The sequence below is a fragment of the Dromiciops gliroides genome, chromosome 2 (assembly GCF_019393635.1).
Source record: "Dromiciops gliroides isolate mDroGli1 chromosome 2, mDroGli1.pri, whole genome shotgun sequence".
Lineage (NCBI taxonomy): Eukaryota > Metazoa > Chordata > Mammalia > Microbiotheria > Microbiotheriidae > Dromiciops > Dromiciops gliroides.
The window spans coordinates 51,131,555-51,148,286 of NC_057862.1; the positions used below are offsets into that span (position 1 = coordinate 51,131,555).

A 16,732-nucleotide genomic window follows, 5' to 3' on the forward strand; every position below is an offset into this window, starting at 1 on the left:
ATATTCATGCCCTGAGCGACCAGAGCCACCGCCTGGCCCTGGGCTTCTCAGCCGCGCCCCCCTCCGCAGCCCCGGAGGGGGGTGGGGAAGCAGTGGCCCTACTCACTGGGTAAGCTGCCCCACCTGGGGACAGGACCCTGGGTCTTGGCTCAGGTGCTGCGCCCCGCGGGAGCACAGGCAGCAGCCGCTCCCCTGGGGCACCCGCTCGGCTGGAGGAGGAGGAAGAGGAGGTGGAGGCGGAGTGGGGGGGGGTGTAGAGGGAAGGTGAGAGTAGCGTCAAGGAGGCGGGGTCTGGGGGGAGAGAGGGGCGGAGGAAGAGGGAAAGTTGCTCGTGGACTTGTGCCTGCCGCTGCTCGGCGAGGATCGGGGCTCGCAGACCAGCGATGATTTACCCAAGGACTCGTCCGACGGCAGAGGGGGCCTGAGCCGGGGGTGGGGCCGTGCCAGACTGACTCCACCCGGGCTGGGGCCGCGGAACCGAGCAAGGGCTCAGCCCGGCCGGCCCGGGGGGCGAAGGGCTGCTTGTGCAGAGAGATGTCCAGCGGCGGCCCCGGGCTCCAAGACCCCCGATCGGAGCCCGCGGACGCCTGGGTCCCGCCCTGCTCGCACGCGCCGCGGTCCTGAAGTTGCGGACGAGGAGCCCGAGTCGGGCGGCGAGCAGCGGGCAGGGAGTCCTCTTCTTCCCCGGGTGCACCTCGCGGATGCCCGTTCCTCCCCTCGGGAAGCAGCGGAGCGGGCCGATCGAAGCTCCCCAGCCAGGGGCCATCGGGGTGACAGCGTCGGCGAAGGAGGAAAACAGCAGAGACCCCTGAGGCGAGGCAGGCGCTCCCGCCAGGCAGACTGACGGTACAGTGAAGGCAACTTGCTTGCTCCCCGCCCCACGCCCTCCTAGGCTCCCGGCTCTCGCGCTCTCCCGCTGCCCTCTCCGCTGAAAAGCCTTTAAAGTTGCAGCCGCTGGACCTGGCCCGAGCCCGGGAACCAACCACTTGTTCCCGGCGCTGCCGGCCCTTCCCTGGGGCTGCGTGCGCCTCTCGCCTCCCTGCTGGCTGCCGGCTCCCTGCGCTCGGGCGCTCCCCACCTGCTGCCCGCCTGCCCGCCCGCCCGCAGACCCCCGCCGGCTTCATTCCTTACCCCGTCTATTCTTCCCGCTCTCCTCCTCCCTATCCCTCCGGCGGCCCCCGGCCGCTATCGCTCCCCTGCCCGGGCCTGGCCAAGCTCGTGCGCCTTCTTCCCCTGACCTCGACCGGGAGGCACAAGCGCTCCCTGGGGAGGCCTGCCCGGCGGGCGATCGAGCAGGTTGGCTAGCGAGCGAGCGGACCACGGCAACTTGACCGCCCGGCTCCTGCTGCTCTGGGAACTCTTCTCCCCTCTCCTCTGGATTGGGAAGGGGAGAAACTTCCTGCCCCCCACCCGCACCCCCGGCCGCCAGTTCTTCGCCCTGAGATAGTGAGCGAGGTGGCAGCACTTGGCTAGCCCCCTCGAGGAAATGGACCAGGCGAGCAGCCCAAGGTCCGTCTGTGTGTGACCCGGGCGGCAAGTGAGCAGCTGCGGGCCGCCCTCCTGCCTGCCCGCCTGCCTGCCTGCTTCGTTCCCTCTCCTTTTTCTCTCGGGTGCTCCTCTCCCTCCTTCCCAACTCGAGAGCTGGGGCTCCGGTTCTGTCACGGTGGAGTGGCAGAGCGGGGTGGGGGGTGGTGTCTGACACCTGGGCAGACCTGGGGGGGGGTCTCAGAAGCCAAAGGCAAAGCTGTGCTCAGCCCCCGCCCCCTCCCTCAGGCGAAGCTGGGGTCCTGGGGGCTGGTGCCACCGGCCAGGCCAGGGGAGCCGATCCTTTTGGTGCCCAGGAGTCCACTGTGCACGGCGGGCATCCTCGGAGCACAGCCTGGGGGGCTGCTATGGGCTATTCTAAGTGGTCCCCTGGCAGTCTGAGGAGATCAATGACACAGTGCCTCCTTGGCCGCCTCCTGGAGGCAGCAGCAGCAGCAGGCGGTGCCCATTTGGATCATAAGTTTGTATTTCTAAAAATTTAACAAGTGGGCACCTGGACCTACTGGTTGGCAATTACAGAGCAAGCCCAGTGCCCTTGTTGACTGCTGCTAGCCTCTCTGGTCACACCAGTCATCTGCAGACTCCGCCCTCCCCCACTTTTAACCTTTCCACAAGGAACGACATTATTGATATTCTTACCCCTCCCCCAGGAGAAGGAATTGCTTGGAGTGTGTGGGGGAGGGGGACAGAACGGACCCCCCCCCCACTCCCACCTCCATAACTTGAGAAAGACCATTCCTCTGTGGTACTGTATTTTTCTCTCCTCATATTATTCTTCCTATAGCCACCCTCCCCATCACACACTTTCCCTTTGATTTTGAAGCTGCTTGCCAATATTGATGTAGCTGGGTTGTTCTTGGGTGGATTTTGGGGGATGGAGTTTAGAGGAAATCCCGAGAGAAGGAAGAGCTGGCTAATGATGTTTTCCACTGTTTTAAAGAAATTGTGGGGAGGCAATGACAGGGCCATTTGGGGTTTATTTCCAAGTACTTGTCTGGAGTAAGTGTCGAGGGAGAAGGGACTATGGACAAGGTTGAAACTAGCAGGGTAGCCCCCTTTTCTTCAGGGCATCTGGGACAGATGTAAAGAGGAACCCTCTTGGTATTGAGGGTTGTGGTAAGGGATGACAGGCCACTTTTCTGGGCTGGAGATAGATGTACTACTACATTTAATAATAGGGTGAAATCTACAACTCTACTTCCTTAGCCATCAGGAGAGAACAGAGGGGCAGGAAGGGGAAGGGAAGGACAAGGGGTGTGTGTGTGTGTGTGTGTGTGTGTGTGTGTGTGTGTGTGTTAGAACAGACCATTCAATTCTGATCATGGATCTACCCAGAACCCAAGGATCCATTTTGATTTTCTCAACCTGAGCATATCCAGTGCTCTATGTCTATTTGATACGATTTGAGGGATACTTGGAAGGCTTCATTGCTTCCAAATATCTGTCCTCCCGGGATACTGAAATGCTTGAAATTCCACCACTAGCAACCCATTCCTTTGGCTTACCCATTTAAAAAGATTCTTTCAAAAAATGTTGATTCTTCTGGATTGAGTAATAAATTGAGTATCAAATCCTTAGTGTGAATGAATTATCCCTTCAATAGATATGATTTTAAGGGTGGGGATAGCCTGCAGAAAGGGGGAGGGGGCAATATAAACTTTGCCTCTCATGATTTTGCCAAGGCTAACTTCACCTTCCCTGCCGTGCTCTGGAATTGGGGTTGGTAAAAGTGAAGCCCAGCTCTTATCCCCATTCCCACCCCACATTGTGTCTTTTTACTGTGCCTGTGGCTAGATAATTCAAAGCTGCTCTCTCTGTGCTGCTTCAGAGCTATAAGCAGATGCCCATTAGTTCTTGTGGGTCCCTATGGAGCAGAGGCAAAATGATGCCACCTGAACTGCAAAGGGGGATTAGTGAGAGAAGGTGGGGGGTGGGAGTGGGATTGGGCCTCCAGCCTGAAAATGGAATGTTCTTTGTGCCACCGGAAGCAGGCAAGCTCTGTGGATGTCTCCTTGTCGCTTTCCATAAGAGGAAGAAATTTCCAATGTACCCTTCGCTCTCATCAGTTTTTCCCAGTTTCCTCCTCTCCTGGTGGAATGGTACATTAATAATGTCTCATGAGGGCCACAGCTCTTTTGCAAAAGGAGATGTTGGCATCTTGGAGTCCATCATGCCAGCCGGGTGGCATGTACCATCACTTCCTTCAAATGCCTGAATGTCCCCCCAGGGAATATGTAATGCAGGGTGCTGGCAAAGAACTAAGGTCCATAGAGTGCTTTGAGCATGATGTGGACCTTCCATCATTTTCTTTCTCACAGTTTCCTATCCCACAGATGTGGGTGAGCTAAGGAGTATGATGCATTATTGTAGATATACCTCTGGGAAGTGACCCTCATTCTCTTGAGTCTCCTGAGGTTGGCATGAGAAGACTGGATCATGAAATAGTAGGAAGGAGGGAAGGGATTTAGGTTAGGTTGAAAAAGGAATTCCCTGATGGTGAAGGTGATATGGTTTACTTTGAGAAGCCAGAAGGTACTGAAATAGTTCAGGTTTCCTGAAAAGTGGGATGGTCCAAGCACTGCCAAGAATATTCTATAGGGTTCCTTTAAGAAGAGAATGGGAAGAACAGGGAGAAGTAATGAAGGAGGCTGTGTTCAGAGCTATATGTGGAAAGCAGCCTTTTTGCAAAACGCCAAATGAGAGCTGGCCAAGTACAGAGAATTGTTCAAGGGCTTAAAAACAAAGATTAAAAAAAATTCCATCATTGATTTGAAAACAATGAGCTAAAAATCTGTTTTGCTACATTTTAAACTCAAAGGGCTTTAAAATTAATTTAAATATTTTAAACATACTGTTAATTAAATGAAGATTGAAAACCCCAAAACCTTGATTGTCTTAATTTTCAGACTGAAAGTGCTTAAAAATTTAATGCTGATACATTTTAAGCCCAAATGAAGCACCTCTCTGCACCTGGGCAGGTCCTATCTGCCATATGATAGGTCAGCAGCATCATTTACAGATGATATAGTTTCTGCCGGAGGACCTTAATTCAACATTTATTAACGGTCTTCTTTGTGAGATGCACTCCTGTCAGGCAATGCAATTCCATAAGCATTTATTACCTGCTCACTATGTGCTAGGTACTGTGCTAGGTACTGGGGATAAAAAGATACAATTCTAATCATTCCTGCTTTCAGTAAGCTTCCATTCTTTTGGGAGTGGGGTGGCAGAGAAAAAACACATACATTCAAATTAAATACAAAATATTAGCAAAATAATTTCTGAGGGGAGGGGACTACTATTTGGGTGTGGGGGTGGGGCAATGGGGGTTAAGTGGCTTTCCCAGTGTCACACAGCTAATAAGTGTCAAGTGTCAAGCGTCTGAGGCTGGATTTGAACTCAGGTCCTCCTCAATCCAGGGCCAGTGCTTTATCCACTGCACCACCTAGCTACCCCCCAGGTACTACTAATTTAACCTGAAGGATAATTAACCACAGAACAGGTTCCAGGGTATGGTGTAAAGAATAGGGAACTGAGAGGGATAGGGATGATGTGTATTGGGATGACAGATGGAGATGAGGGAGCAGGGAGTGGTGGACAGCAGAGGTTGCTTAAAAATAGACTCAATGCAACTCAGAATCACAGGAACTCATATGAGCCATAGCACTGTGCATCATCATACCCTTTCCAGAAGCAGTGGTCATGTGACTGAAGATACAATGACTAAAAAAACGCAAATTGGTTCTTGCCCTCAAGGAGTTTGTAGTCTAATGGGGATAGATGGATAGGACTGTGCTAGAAATACTCTTGCATACAGGTTTCCCCCTCTAGAAATCTAGTGTCTGGATTAAAATTAGAGGCACAATCATATAACTGTGAGGGAATGCCTTAGGGTCCACCTATCTCCCTTATGTAGTTAGGTTAGATCTTTAGCTTCAGCTAATGCCTTTGATCACCATCCAGTTTCAGTGACTTCCCTGGCTCACAATGAGCATGTCCCTAGGAGCTGGACAAGTCAGTTCGATCTTCTGTAAAGATGATTGTATTGGACTTGATAGTCTCTAAGGTTGCTTCCAGATGTAACATTTTCTCATAAGACAAGAGTTCTGGACTGAACGAAGGAGAATAGTGGCTTTAATTGATTATCATTAGTATGATCTGGTTGGTGTTTGAAATGGAATTTTTATCATCTTCATCATCGACTTTTTGATGAAGAGTCAGAAGGCTTGAATTTCTAGTCCTATCACTTTATTGGTTATTTGACATAGGCTAATCTCCTTCATTTCTATGGGGCTTAGTTTCCTCATTTGTGGTAAGAGGAGGGTGGAGTAGAAAAATTGAGCTTCTTTGACATTTTATAGCTTTAAGACTGGATCTCAGTTGGTTGTGTTGGTTAAAAAGATCAAGACTGGCTGGCTAATTGGTCTGTTCCAGGCTTTAGCCATATTCTGTATACAGTTGGTGATTCATATTCCTGGACTTGGGCTCCGAGTTCCACTGCCACATGCTGCCTTTCTTTGGTCTCTAAAGACTTGTAGTAGCAAGGGTATGCTACAAATCGGGGTGCTCTGTTTGCTTCAAGACAGAGCTTCTGTATGAAGTCTATGTAGAGATCCCAACACAAATCCCTTAGGAAAGAAATAGTTTTCACTATTAGGGTTCAAGTTCTGAGACCTGAGGACAGCCTCAGTACAGAAAGGGGCTCCCACCGTTTCCAGAGGATATCTACTACAACAATGCAAGGATTGACACTGCGTCCTTTGGGGAACAGTTGGAAGAACTGGAGTTGTTTAGCCAAAGAACAGATTTAGAACAACAAACTGGCCATCTTCAAGTATTTGAGAGGCTATCAATTGAGAAGGTACTAGACTTGGCAGATGCATCCCCAGAAGTAGGAACTAGAAGCCATAGATAGACATTGCAGAGAGGCAGATTTTAGCTTGATCCAAGGGAAAACTTAGGGGCTGAGGATAGAGTGCCAGCCCTGGAGTCAGGCTGACCTGAGTTTGAAAATTACCTCAGACACTAGCTGTGTGACCCTGGGCAAGTCACTTAACTCTGTTTGCCTTAGTTTCCTCATCTGTTGAAATGAGCTGTAGCAAGAAATGGCAAACCACTCCAGTATCTTTGCCAAGAAAACCCTAAATGGGGTGCTGAGTCAGACACAAGTGAGTAACAACAACAAAAAAGGGAAAATTTCCTAGAAATTAGAGATGTTTTAAAGTAGAACGGGTTGTCTCTGGAAGTAATACATTTCCATTTACTAGAAAAGTGAGCCTAGTGATGATTTGTTAGTGATGCAGTCAGGGGGATTCCGGTTCAGGTATGGGTCAGACCAGATAACCCACAAGGTTCCTTCGGACTTGGTAATGTTCCTGCAATGTTTTTTTTTTTTTAACTAGGAAAACCAACATAACTTATTGTCAAAGGAGAGGAGAATATAAAAACCTTCTTCCCCTCAGTTGAGAAGCCACAGGGTATTGAGCTGAGAATTCAGTGTCTGATTCAGGTTCAGGGTTCACATTGTTAACAATTTGTGAGCCTCTGTTGGGTATTAAAATGCTTCAAATTCTATAGAATGCTAGAGGGATGAAATCTATCCTTCACTTGGAAGGTTAGTGGTAGCAATTATCCTGGATCCTTAGAGGGGGGAAAGGGGATGTTGTCCAATGACTTGGGGAGAGTAAACCAACTCTTCATTCCCAATGCCAGTGGTCGGGCCCACAAAACAAAAATCATGAAGTCACAGGGTCATAGGGTGTTAGACTTGGAAGGCCCCTAAGAGATCATCTAAGTCTGTCTTACCAGTGAGGAAATTGAAGACCAAAGAACTCAAGTGCATTGAGTATCTCAGATATGGCAATTTCCCTTAAGACATTTACCTGTATCTAAAAACTCTGAACATCTCCTCTTTGAAAAGGGTCACTTTCCATTTGGATCCAATGGGAAAAGCCCTTGACTATGGAGTCAACAGACTTGGGTTCTGGTCTGGCCTCTACCACTAAATGACTGGGTAATCTTGTCCAAGCTATTTTCTCTCTATTTCACTTTTCACATTTGTAAAATAAGGGCTTTGGACTAGAAGTTTCTGAGGTTCCTTTCAGCTTTTGGAAATCAAGTTACCATTTAGAGGAGGTATGCTCCCAGGTGTTTTATACTGTCTAGAGTTATTTTAAATGGGGTATCTCTTACTATCTCTTCTTGCAGGGTTTTGTTGGTGATATAGAGGAATGGTGATGATTTATGTGGATTTATTTTACCATTTAAAGTAAGGGCTTACCTCCCCACAGGGATGATATTTGCTCTGGAACAAGGAAGCTCTCATTTGGGAGCCACTGAAGGTGAGGGAGCAAGAGTGAAGAGGAATTGTGGGCAGATTGAATCCCTCACTAGACTTGCTTCTATCTCCCCGCCCCAAGAAATAATAGCTGTACCTTCAGGACCAGGGAAGACCCTGGTAACCAGAAGAAGCCAGGATGGGTTTCCCCAAAGAGGCTTCTCTTCGGTTTTGTCCTCTTCACCTTCCCTTTTTCAGTCCTAGGGATATAATAATGATAAATGATGGGCTTTCATGGACTGAGAGGCCACAAATCTCCATGTCTTGGAGCACACAACAAATAAACCATGCTGGAACTTCAGCAAACTGTTGCCCGCAATCAGCCAGACATAACACTGGTCCATAAAAGCTTAAGAGCAACATCTTTAATAGATGTGGCCATACAAAATATTCAGGATCTCTGAGCTGCCTGTCATGAAAAGCTCATCTTGGGGGGCAAGATCAAAATCATATGGGAATAGAACATGGCCCATATCATCCCTCTTGTCCTGTCTGCCACTAGAGTGGTCCTAAACATGTGGGGATGTGGATGATTTCAGTGAGCCTACAGAGGATGGACTTACATGCTAATACTTTTATTTAACTCCAAAAGCAATGTATCCCCCCTTCACTCCCTCCATACACATACCCAAACCATACATACATACATATACCTCATAGTTACATATACCACATCACACACATATACCACACACACACACACACACACACACACACACACACACACACACACACTTTCTCAGTGGATAGTTCCTCTACCTCTTCTTTCCTCATTCCCCGAGAAAGGATAAAAATTAGGTTTAACTTCACATCTTCTTTTATATTTTGGATGTTTTTTTTTTAAGTGATGGATGAGATAGTTTCAGAAAAGGACATTTCAGCAGTTTTAAGGATTAAAAAAAAATGTTCCTTCATTCTCTAAGGTGGTAGTTTTATATAAAAGAAGAAACAGGGACATTAATGAGTCAGATCAATAAACTGTTCCTGCCCCTTGACCCAGTGATTTGACTACACCACTAGGCATATACTCCACTGAATTAAATGACAGCTGGAAAGATCATATGTTATAACAGATTGTTCTGAATTGAAAAGAGGGAATGGGACTTTTGGGGTCCCCTTCTGATAGAGGGGAAAGTCCTTCATCTCATTTTTGTTTTTGTATTCCTGGAGCCTGCCAATATTCCTGGCACATAGTGGGTCTTAATAAATGTTTGCCTGTCAACAGATTAATGAATTGCTTGCTGATAAGAATGAGTACAGGTTTTCCCTTTTTATCCATTCCTATTCTCTATACTCCTAATGATCCCTACCATGTAGGAAGTTCATCTCAATCCAAATGATCCACACCTGAAAGTGTGTGTGTGTGTGTGTGTGTGTGTGTGTGTGTGTGTGTGTGTGTGTGTGTCTGAGTGGGGAGGTTAGTATTATTAGAATTGTTTTTGATTATAGAACAATGGAGGAATTCACCAGTCATTTCAGTGACATGCAGGATCCCAGAGGATCTCAAAGCACTTGATGGCAGCAGCTTTAGGGTCTTTCATTCATAATAGAGAGCTTGCTAGCCCTATAATTCAGAGTTGGAGCAAATATGACTTTGAGGAAATACTGTAGAATAGCCTTTGTGTCCTAGCCTGTGACTATTCTCGAATGTTCTTTATTCAATATTGCTTTATGAGGTCTGTGATTTTCATCAGTGATGAGTATTCCCTCTACTGTTGTTGTTTTTCCTTCATTCTCAAAGGGGACCATGACATGGGGGTGATGTTATGACTTGTACTGAATTGGATTTAAGTGAGGGAAGGGTATGCAAAGTCACCAACCTCACTATCTCCTCCAGAGCCATCTGGGTCCAGTGGCAAGATACCATTAGGAAAGATCACTGGAGATGCCCCTGGATGTTTTTTGTCTGTTTGTTTTTGTTTTGTTTTGTTTTGTTTGGGGGGTAATGGGGGTTAAGTGACTTGCCCAGGGTCACACAGCTAGTAAGTGTCAAGTGTCTGAGGCCGGACTTGAACTCAAGTACTCCTGAATCCAGGGCCAGTGCTTTATCCACTGTGCCACCTAGCTGTCCCCTGGATGTTTTATTAAGGTAATTGGAGTTAAGTGACCCTGGCTAGTCACACAGGTAGTAAGTGTCTAAGGTCAAATTTGAATTCGGGTCCTCCCAACTTCAGGGACACTACTCTATCCACTGCACCACCTAGCTGCCTCATTCCCTCTACCAACGCTTGCTTAATAGGTGGTTTCATTAGTTACAGTGACCAAGGAGAACCTTCACTGGTGGCCACCTTAATGACGATGAGCATCTCTCCACTTGCCTGGCCCGGTCTTTTAAGGAAAGTCTCACAGGGCATACTCCAAAGTCTTTGCAGCTCTATAGAAGTTTTCAGAACTTGAGCTCTGCTGATGCAGCTTCTGAGGATGCAGGGTTACCTCCTATAGCATGGCAGGGCTTGAGGACTTGAGTAGAGAGCCTGGAATGGAAGCCTTCATTACTATTGAGGCTCAGTTGCTGAATGACCGTCATCTCTGTTATAGAAGGCCAGAGTTGACTTAAAGATAGTTTTGTTATAACATCTCTAACTTCCTTCTAAGCCCAGCTCATTTGCCTCTTCCTCCAAGAGGCCTTTCCTGATCTCCCCCTTACCCCCGATCTTCAGTCTTCTCTCTGTATTAAAATTGTGTTGTATTATTTTGTATGAACAAAGTATACATATATCTCTATGAAAACACATAAATAGAAATATATTATATAATAAATATACAATACCTACTATAATAACATAATATACAATAAATTTATAATTCATAATAATGTATAACAAAACATATATGTCATATTCCCCCAGTAGAATAATAAACTCCCTGAGAATAGGGATTTTTTTTCATCCTTTGTCTTTATATCCCCAGTGCCTAACCTGGAGCACTGCACTTAGTAGGTGTTTAATAAACATTTGTTTGCAAAAACTGCATTAGTCTGATCTTGTTTTCCAGATGAGGAAACTGAGTTCCAGAGACTTGGCCAAGGATACACAGTATTGGTGGTAGAGCCTGGGACTGGAAACCAGACTTCTGGTCCAGGACTGTTTTCTCTTTACCATGGTGACTTCCATGTGCTTGTCTGTTTTTGAACCCGGGGCATATTTAAGTATTCATTCTAGTGGAACATGACTGATACTGTTCAGTGGGTTGGAAGCTACTATCTCTTTGCCTTTAACTGGCCATACAATTTGGGCATTGTGCCCAGCCTGTGGGGATTTCCATCTAAGATCTGATCTGGTTTTCTTAGTCAGTCCAATGATATTACAAAGAACTGTGGCCCAAGAATCAGGAAAACTAGGCTCTAATTATCTGCATGACATGGAACTTATTTTCATCATTTTTTCCATAAAAGTATTTTATTATTATCCAGTTACATGTAGAGATAGTTTGCAACATTCATTTTTATAAGATTTCTAGTTTCAATTTTTTCTCTCTCCCTCCCCTCCCTCCCCCCTCCCCAAGACAGCTAGCAATCCAATATAAATTATATATGTACAATCACATTAAACATAGTTCTGCATTAGACATGCTGTGAAAGAAGAATCAGAGCAAAAAGGAAAAACCTTAAAACAGAAAAACAAACAAAAAATAGAGATAATGTGGTTCAATCTGCATCTAGATTCCATAGTTCTTTTTTTCTGGATTTGGAGAGCATTTTCCATCATGAGTCCTTTGGAACTATCTTGGACCATTGTATTGCTGAGAAGAGTCAAGTCCATCACAGTTGATCAGCACACAATGTTGTTGATACTGTGTACAATGTTCTCCTGGTTCTGCTCACTTCACTTAGCATTAGTTCATGTAAGTCCTTCCAGGTTTCTCTGAAATCTGCCTGCTCATTATTTCTTACAGCACAATAGTATTCCATTACATTCATATACCACAACTTGTTCAGCCATTCCCCAACTGATGGGCATCCCTTCAATTTCGAATTCCTTGTCACCACAAAAAGAGCAGCTATAAATATTTTTGTATATGTGGGTCCTTTTCCCTTTTTTATGATGTCTTTGTGAAAAAGACCTAATAGTGGTATTGCTGGGTCAAAGGGTATGCACAGCTTTATAGCCCTTTGGGCATAGTTCTAAATTGCCCTCCAGAATGGTTGGCTCAGTTTACTCATTTTCATCATTTACAATACATAGGCATTGGACTAGATACTCTTTGTTTTTCAGGACAATGAGGGTTAAGTGACTTGCCCAGGGTCACACAGCTAATAAGTGTCAAGTGTCTAAGACTGGATTTGAACTCAGGTCAGTGTTTTATCCACTGGACCACCTAGCTGCCCCTAGATACTCTTTAAGGTCCCTTTCTTCTCTAAAATTTTGTAATTCCAGATCAGTCCTGCATCTATGGCTGCTGTCATTGGCCATCAGACAGCCAACCACTAGATTTTCTTTCTCCCCCTACCTGCCCCCCCAACCAAGGACTTGCCCAGGGTCACACAGCTACTAAGTGTCTGAGGTCAGATTTGAATTCAGGTCCTCCTGATTCTGGGGCTGGTGCTATATCCACTGTGCCACCTAGCTGTCCTACTATTAGTTTTCTATGAGCAAGTTTTAGACCCATGTTAATCCCTGCCCTCTGACTAAAGTAGCATAGGATTATAACTACAGATTAGAAGGGACTCTAGGTCCCTTTGGGCTATAGGTCATTTATTCTAATCCCCTCATTTTATTATTTTTTATTTTAAAAATATTTTATTTATACTCTATTTTATACTGATGTCACTTCCCAATGACACCCCCCTGAATGTCTACTGTGACAAAAATGCACAAGAAATCAATGCATTGTCTATACCTATAAATGTATGCCTCACTCCACAACTGTAGCCCACCACCTCTACCAAGAAACAACTAGACGATGTTTATTCTTCAGTCCTCTAAAGTCAGTATTTTTTGTTTATTTATTTTCAGGCATGTGTGACTCTTCATGACCCCATTTAGGGTTTTCTTGGCAAAGATACTGGGGTGGTTGACCATTTTCTTCTCCAGCTCATTTTACAGCTGAGGAAACTGAGTCAAACAGGATTAAGTGACTTTGCCCAAGGTCACACAGCTAGCAAGTGTCGGGAGTCAGATTTAAACTCAGGTCTTCCTGACTCCAGGCATGGTGTTCTAGCCTCTGTGCCACCTGGCTGCTTGAGTTAATACCCAAGCCTTCCAATTTACAGATAAAGAAACTGAGACCCAGAGAGATTAAGTGATTTTCTTAGCGTCACACACATAGTAAGTAGCAGAATAAACATTCGAACCCATGTCCTTTGACTCTAAACCTAGTGCTCTCTTCACTACAAGCTAACCATAGTTTAATATTGGTTTCAGCTAAGCATGATTTTAAAATATGATGTTTTAAAACCTGAATTGGTGCCTTTTGTATTTTCTGTCATTTGCTTTGATAAATATAATTTATTTGAGGGTTGGAACACATCCTTTTGGAACATCCATGTAAAATGGAGCTGAGAGGAGCAGAATGAGAGCAGTAATAATCCATATACAGGAAATGTTTATGTGCCTCAATACTTCCTTAGAACAGTTCTGTAGCCGCCTTGCTCAGTTGATTCACTCCAGGTTTTCTTTATTAATCTCTGTTCAGAGTTCCAGTCTTACCTTTAATGACTTCACCTCAGGAAGGAAGTTCAGCCCGTTATCCACAGTGAGATCGGAATGTTGGAGTATTGTCATATTGCTGAATCTACCATATGTTAACTCTTAGAGGCAACTCTTAGAAGCTTGGGCCTGCCCAAACTAAAGAGGGCTGCCCACCTGGGCTGTGGAAACTGGAGCTGGGCCCTTAAGGGAAGGATGAAATGAATTATTCAGTGGCAACCTGTTAAATAGGTGACCTTGTTGCACCAATATATTTCACAGCCTGGGGAGTGGGGAGACATTTTGGAAGGCCCTGGTGTTATAAGAGATGGTATTTTGGTTTGGCGTGTGGAAGTGTTGCTCCTTTTAATAAAGCATCATTATTTTATTTTTTTTTGTTCCTCATTCTGTTTCCATTGCCAAAGGGCTTGAAAGATCAGCTTTGCTCCCATTTCTGAATTTGACCTAGATGGTATTTGTTCCATGTGTGTGGGGGGGTGTGGGTATGGGTATATCACCCCTGACATACCTATACCCTCAAGGTGACAATTGTTCTCTGCTGGGACAACACACATTTCTTAAGTGTTTGCTCTGGAGTTGAATCTCTGCTGTGCTACTTACTCCTTATGTGACCCTGGGCAGGTCACTTCATTTCTCCAGGCCTCAGTTTCTTCATTTATAAAATGGAAGGTTTGTTCTAAATCCTGGACTCCTGCTCCTCGGCCCAGGCTGTTGCTCTGCGGGGTGGGTGCTGTCCTTTCAGCACTCCTGTACCATGCATATCCTTAGAGCTGCTTGAGTGATAAGTAGGGAAAGTAAGGTGGCTTCCTTCAAGCAAGCTCTGACTCCAAACAAAATTATTATCTTAAAAAGGTTTTATACACACATATGTGTATATTAAGGGTGTGCTAGGTAACATAAAGAGTACATATAAGGTATACATGTATATTCATATAAAATACAAAGGGTATATATGATATAAAGAATAATATGGTTTAAATGATGAAACATCATTTTAGTGGTCATAGGTGCTCTTGACTTGTGTGGTTTTTATCATACCTTGTCAGAAGATAGAGAAAGAAGACACAAATGCATGGATTATTTCTTAAAATACTTTCTTCATTTTAAAATAATTGAATTGCAGCGGCTTATTGGAATTAAGTTTTTATTCAAGGGAAGTACTACCTAATTGTTTAACCTTACTCCTAAGGTTTAGTTATCACTTGGTTTTTTTAATCAAGAATTTATTAGGGGCAGCTAGATGGAGCAGTGGATAAAGCACTGGCCCTGGATTCAGGAGTACCTGAGTTCAAATCCAGCCTCAGACACTTGACACTTACTAGCTATGTGACCCTGGGCAAGTCACTCAACCCCCATTGCCCTGCAAAAAAAAAAAAAAGAATTTATTTTTTCTCCTTTCTACCCACAAAAAAAAGAAAAGAAAAAAATTAGGAAATAAATACCAGGTTAGCCATATCCAAAAATGCATTTCTATTTCTTCATATTATTCTATCATCTCTTTCTATCATAGGTGGGCAGTGTTCTTCATTAGTCTTCTAGAATCATGGTTGGTCAGGATTGAGTCTTTTAGAATTGCTTGTTGGCTATAATATCATTGTTATATCTATAATTATTTTCTTCTTCTTACTTCACTCTGCATCAGTTCATAAAAATCTTCCCAAGTGTCTCTGAAACTCTTCCTTTCTTATAGTACAATGATGTTCACATATCATAATTTATTGAACTATTCCCCCATTGATGGACATCTTCTGCCCTTAGTTTCCATTTCTTAGGCAGTACAGAGCTGGTAGTAATATTTTGCAGTTAGGACCTTTTCCTTCTTTCTTTGATCTCTTTGAGATGAAGATCTAATTCTGATATGGATGGACCAAGGGGCATGCACATGTTAGCAGCCTTTTAGACATAATTCCAAATTGGTTCCCTGATTGGCTGTATCAGTTCTCACCTCCACCAACAGTGCATCAATTTGACTGCTTTCCATCAGCCCCACCAATATGTGTAATTTACTTTTTTTTCTGGTAAGCTTTTTCTATCTGATGGATGTAGGGTGGAACTTTCAAGTTGATTATCACTTCTTAATTATTATCTTAAAAAGGTTTTATACACACATTGTATATTAAGGGTATGCTATGTAACATAAAGAGTATATATAAGGTATATATGTATATTCATATAAAATACAAAGGGTATATATGATATAAAGGATAATATGGTTTAATATATAGCCTACTGATAAGTGTCAGTGCAACATCAGAATAAGAATGAGGTTTGAACATGGAGAACTTAGGCTCAAATCCTTTTTTTATCATTATGATTATCATTAAGTCACTTAACCATGGGTGCCTCAGTTTCCTCATCAGCAAACTGAGGGGGGTTGAATTTGGATTTAGGATCTGGATCTTAACTTGGGGTCTGTGAATTTGCTTTTAAAAAATTCCATTTTGATCTCCATATTTCATTGTAATTGGTTTCCTTTGTAACCTCGTGTATTTTACTTGATGCGTCTAACATTATTCAGCAAATCAGACTTCACCAGACCCTGCTTTGGGGATCCAGGATACACAAAAAGTCTAAGAACCTCCGGGCCAAGTTATCTCCAAGGTCTCTTTCAGTTTCCTAATTTTATGATCCCCATCTTCCTTCAAGGCCCAGCTTAGTTACCGGTTCCTATAAGACCTTCACCCTGTAGGAAGAGGCCTTCCCTGATTCCTAGGCTGATAGGCCTTTCTCCTTGTTAAATTACTTAGCATTACTTTGAATATGGTGCTTTGTATTTCTTTTTCAGGGTTACAGTGTATTCTTCCCACCCCTCCCTTGTTCCCAGTCATGCCCCGCCCCCCCAATTAAACTTTCTTAAATTCAGGGATTGTTTTATTTTGGGTGGGCTGGCCTCCAACTAACACATAGTAGGCATTTGAATAAATATTTTTAATTAAATTGAGTAATCTTAGAAAAAGCTTAAATTGCAGCAGAAGAGATCACCAGGCCTAGGGCAGAGCTAGTCCTACCCATGTGTGTATGGAAGGTGGTATTTTTATGTACAGAGGGAAGGGAAGAGGTTGTGAGTCAGCCAGGTTGTTCTTGAGGGAGACTAGCTTCATTTTCCCTAGCTGTTTCCACAGATTAAAGGCTGACATCTTTTTTAGAATAGGTGAGGAGTAGTCTGGCCTAGGGGCAGAGAATTGAAACTAAATGACCCAGG

At 44.4% G+C, this 16,732-nt stretch overlaps 1 protein-coding gene across 1 annotated transcript in view; it reads left to right on the top strand.

Annotated features, from left to right (window-relative positions):
- Positions 1 to 736: 736 nt before the first annotated feature.
- Positions 737 to 16,732, top strand: part of CDH23 (cadherin related 23) — a 623,958-nt gene continuing 607,962 nt past the window's right edge. Inside the window, exon 1 of the mRNA XM_043983602.1 lies at positions 737 to 846. The gene's annotated coding sequence lies outside the window, so the exon portion shown is untranslated. The remainder of the gene's footprint in view (positions 847 to 16,732) is intronic.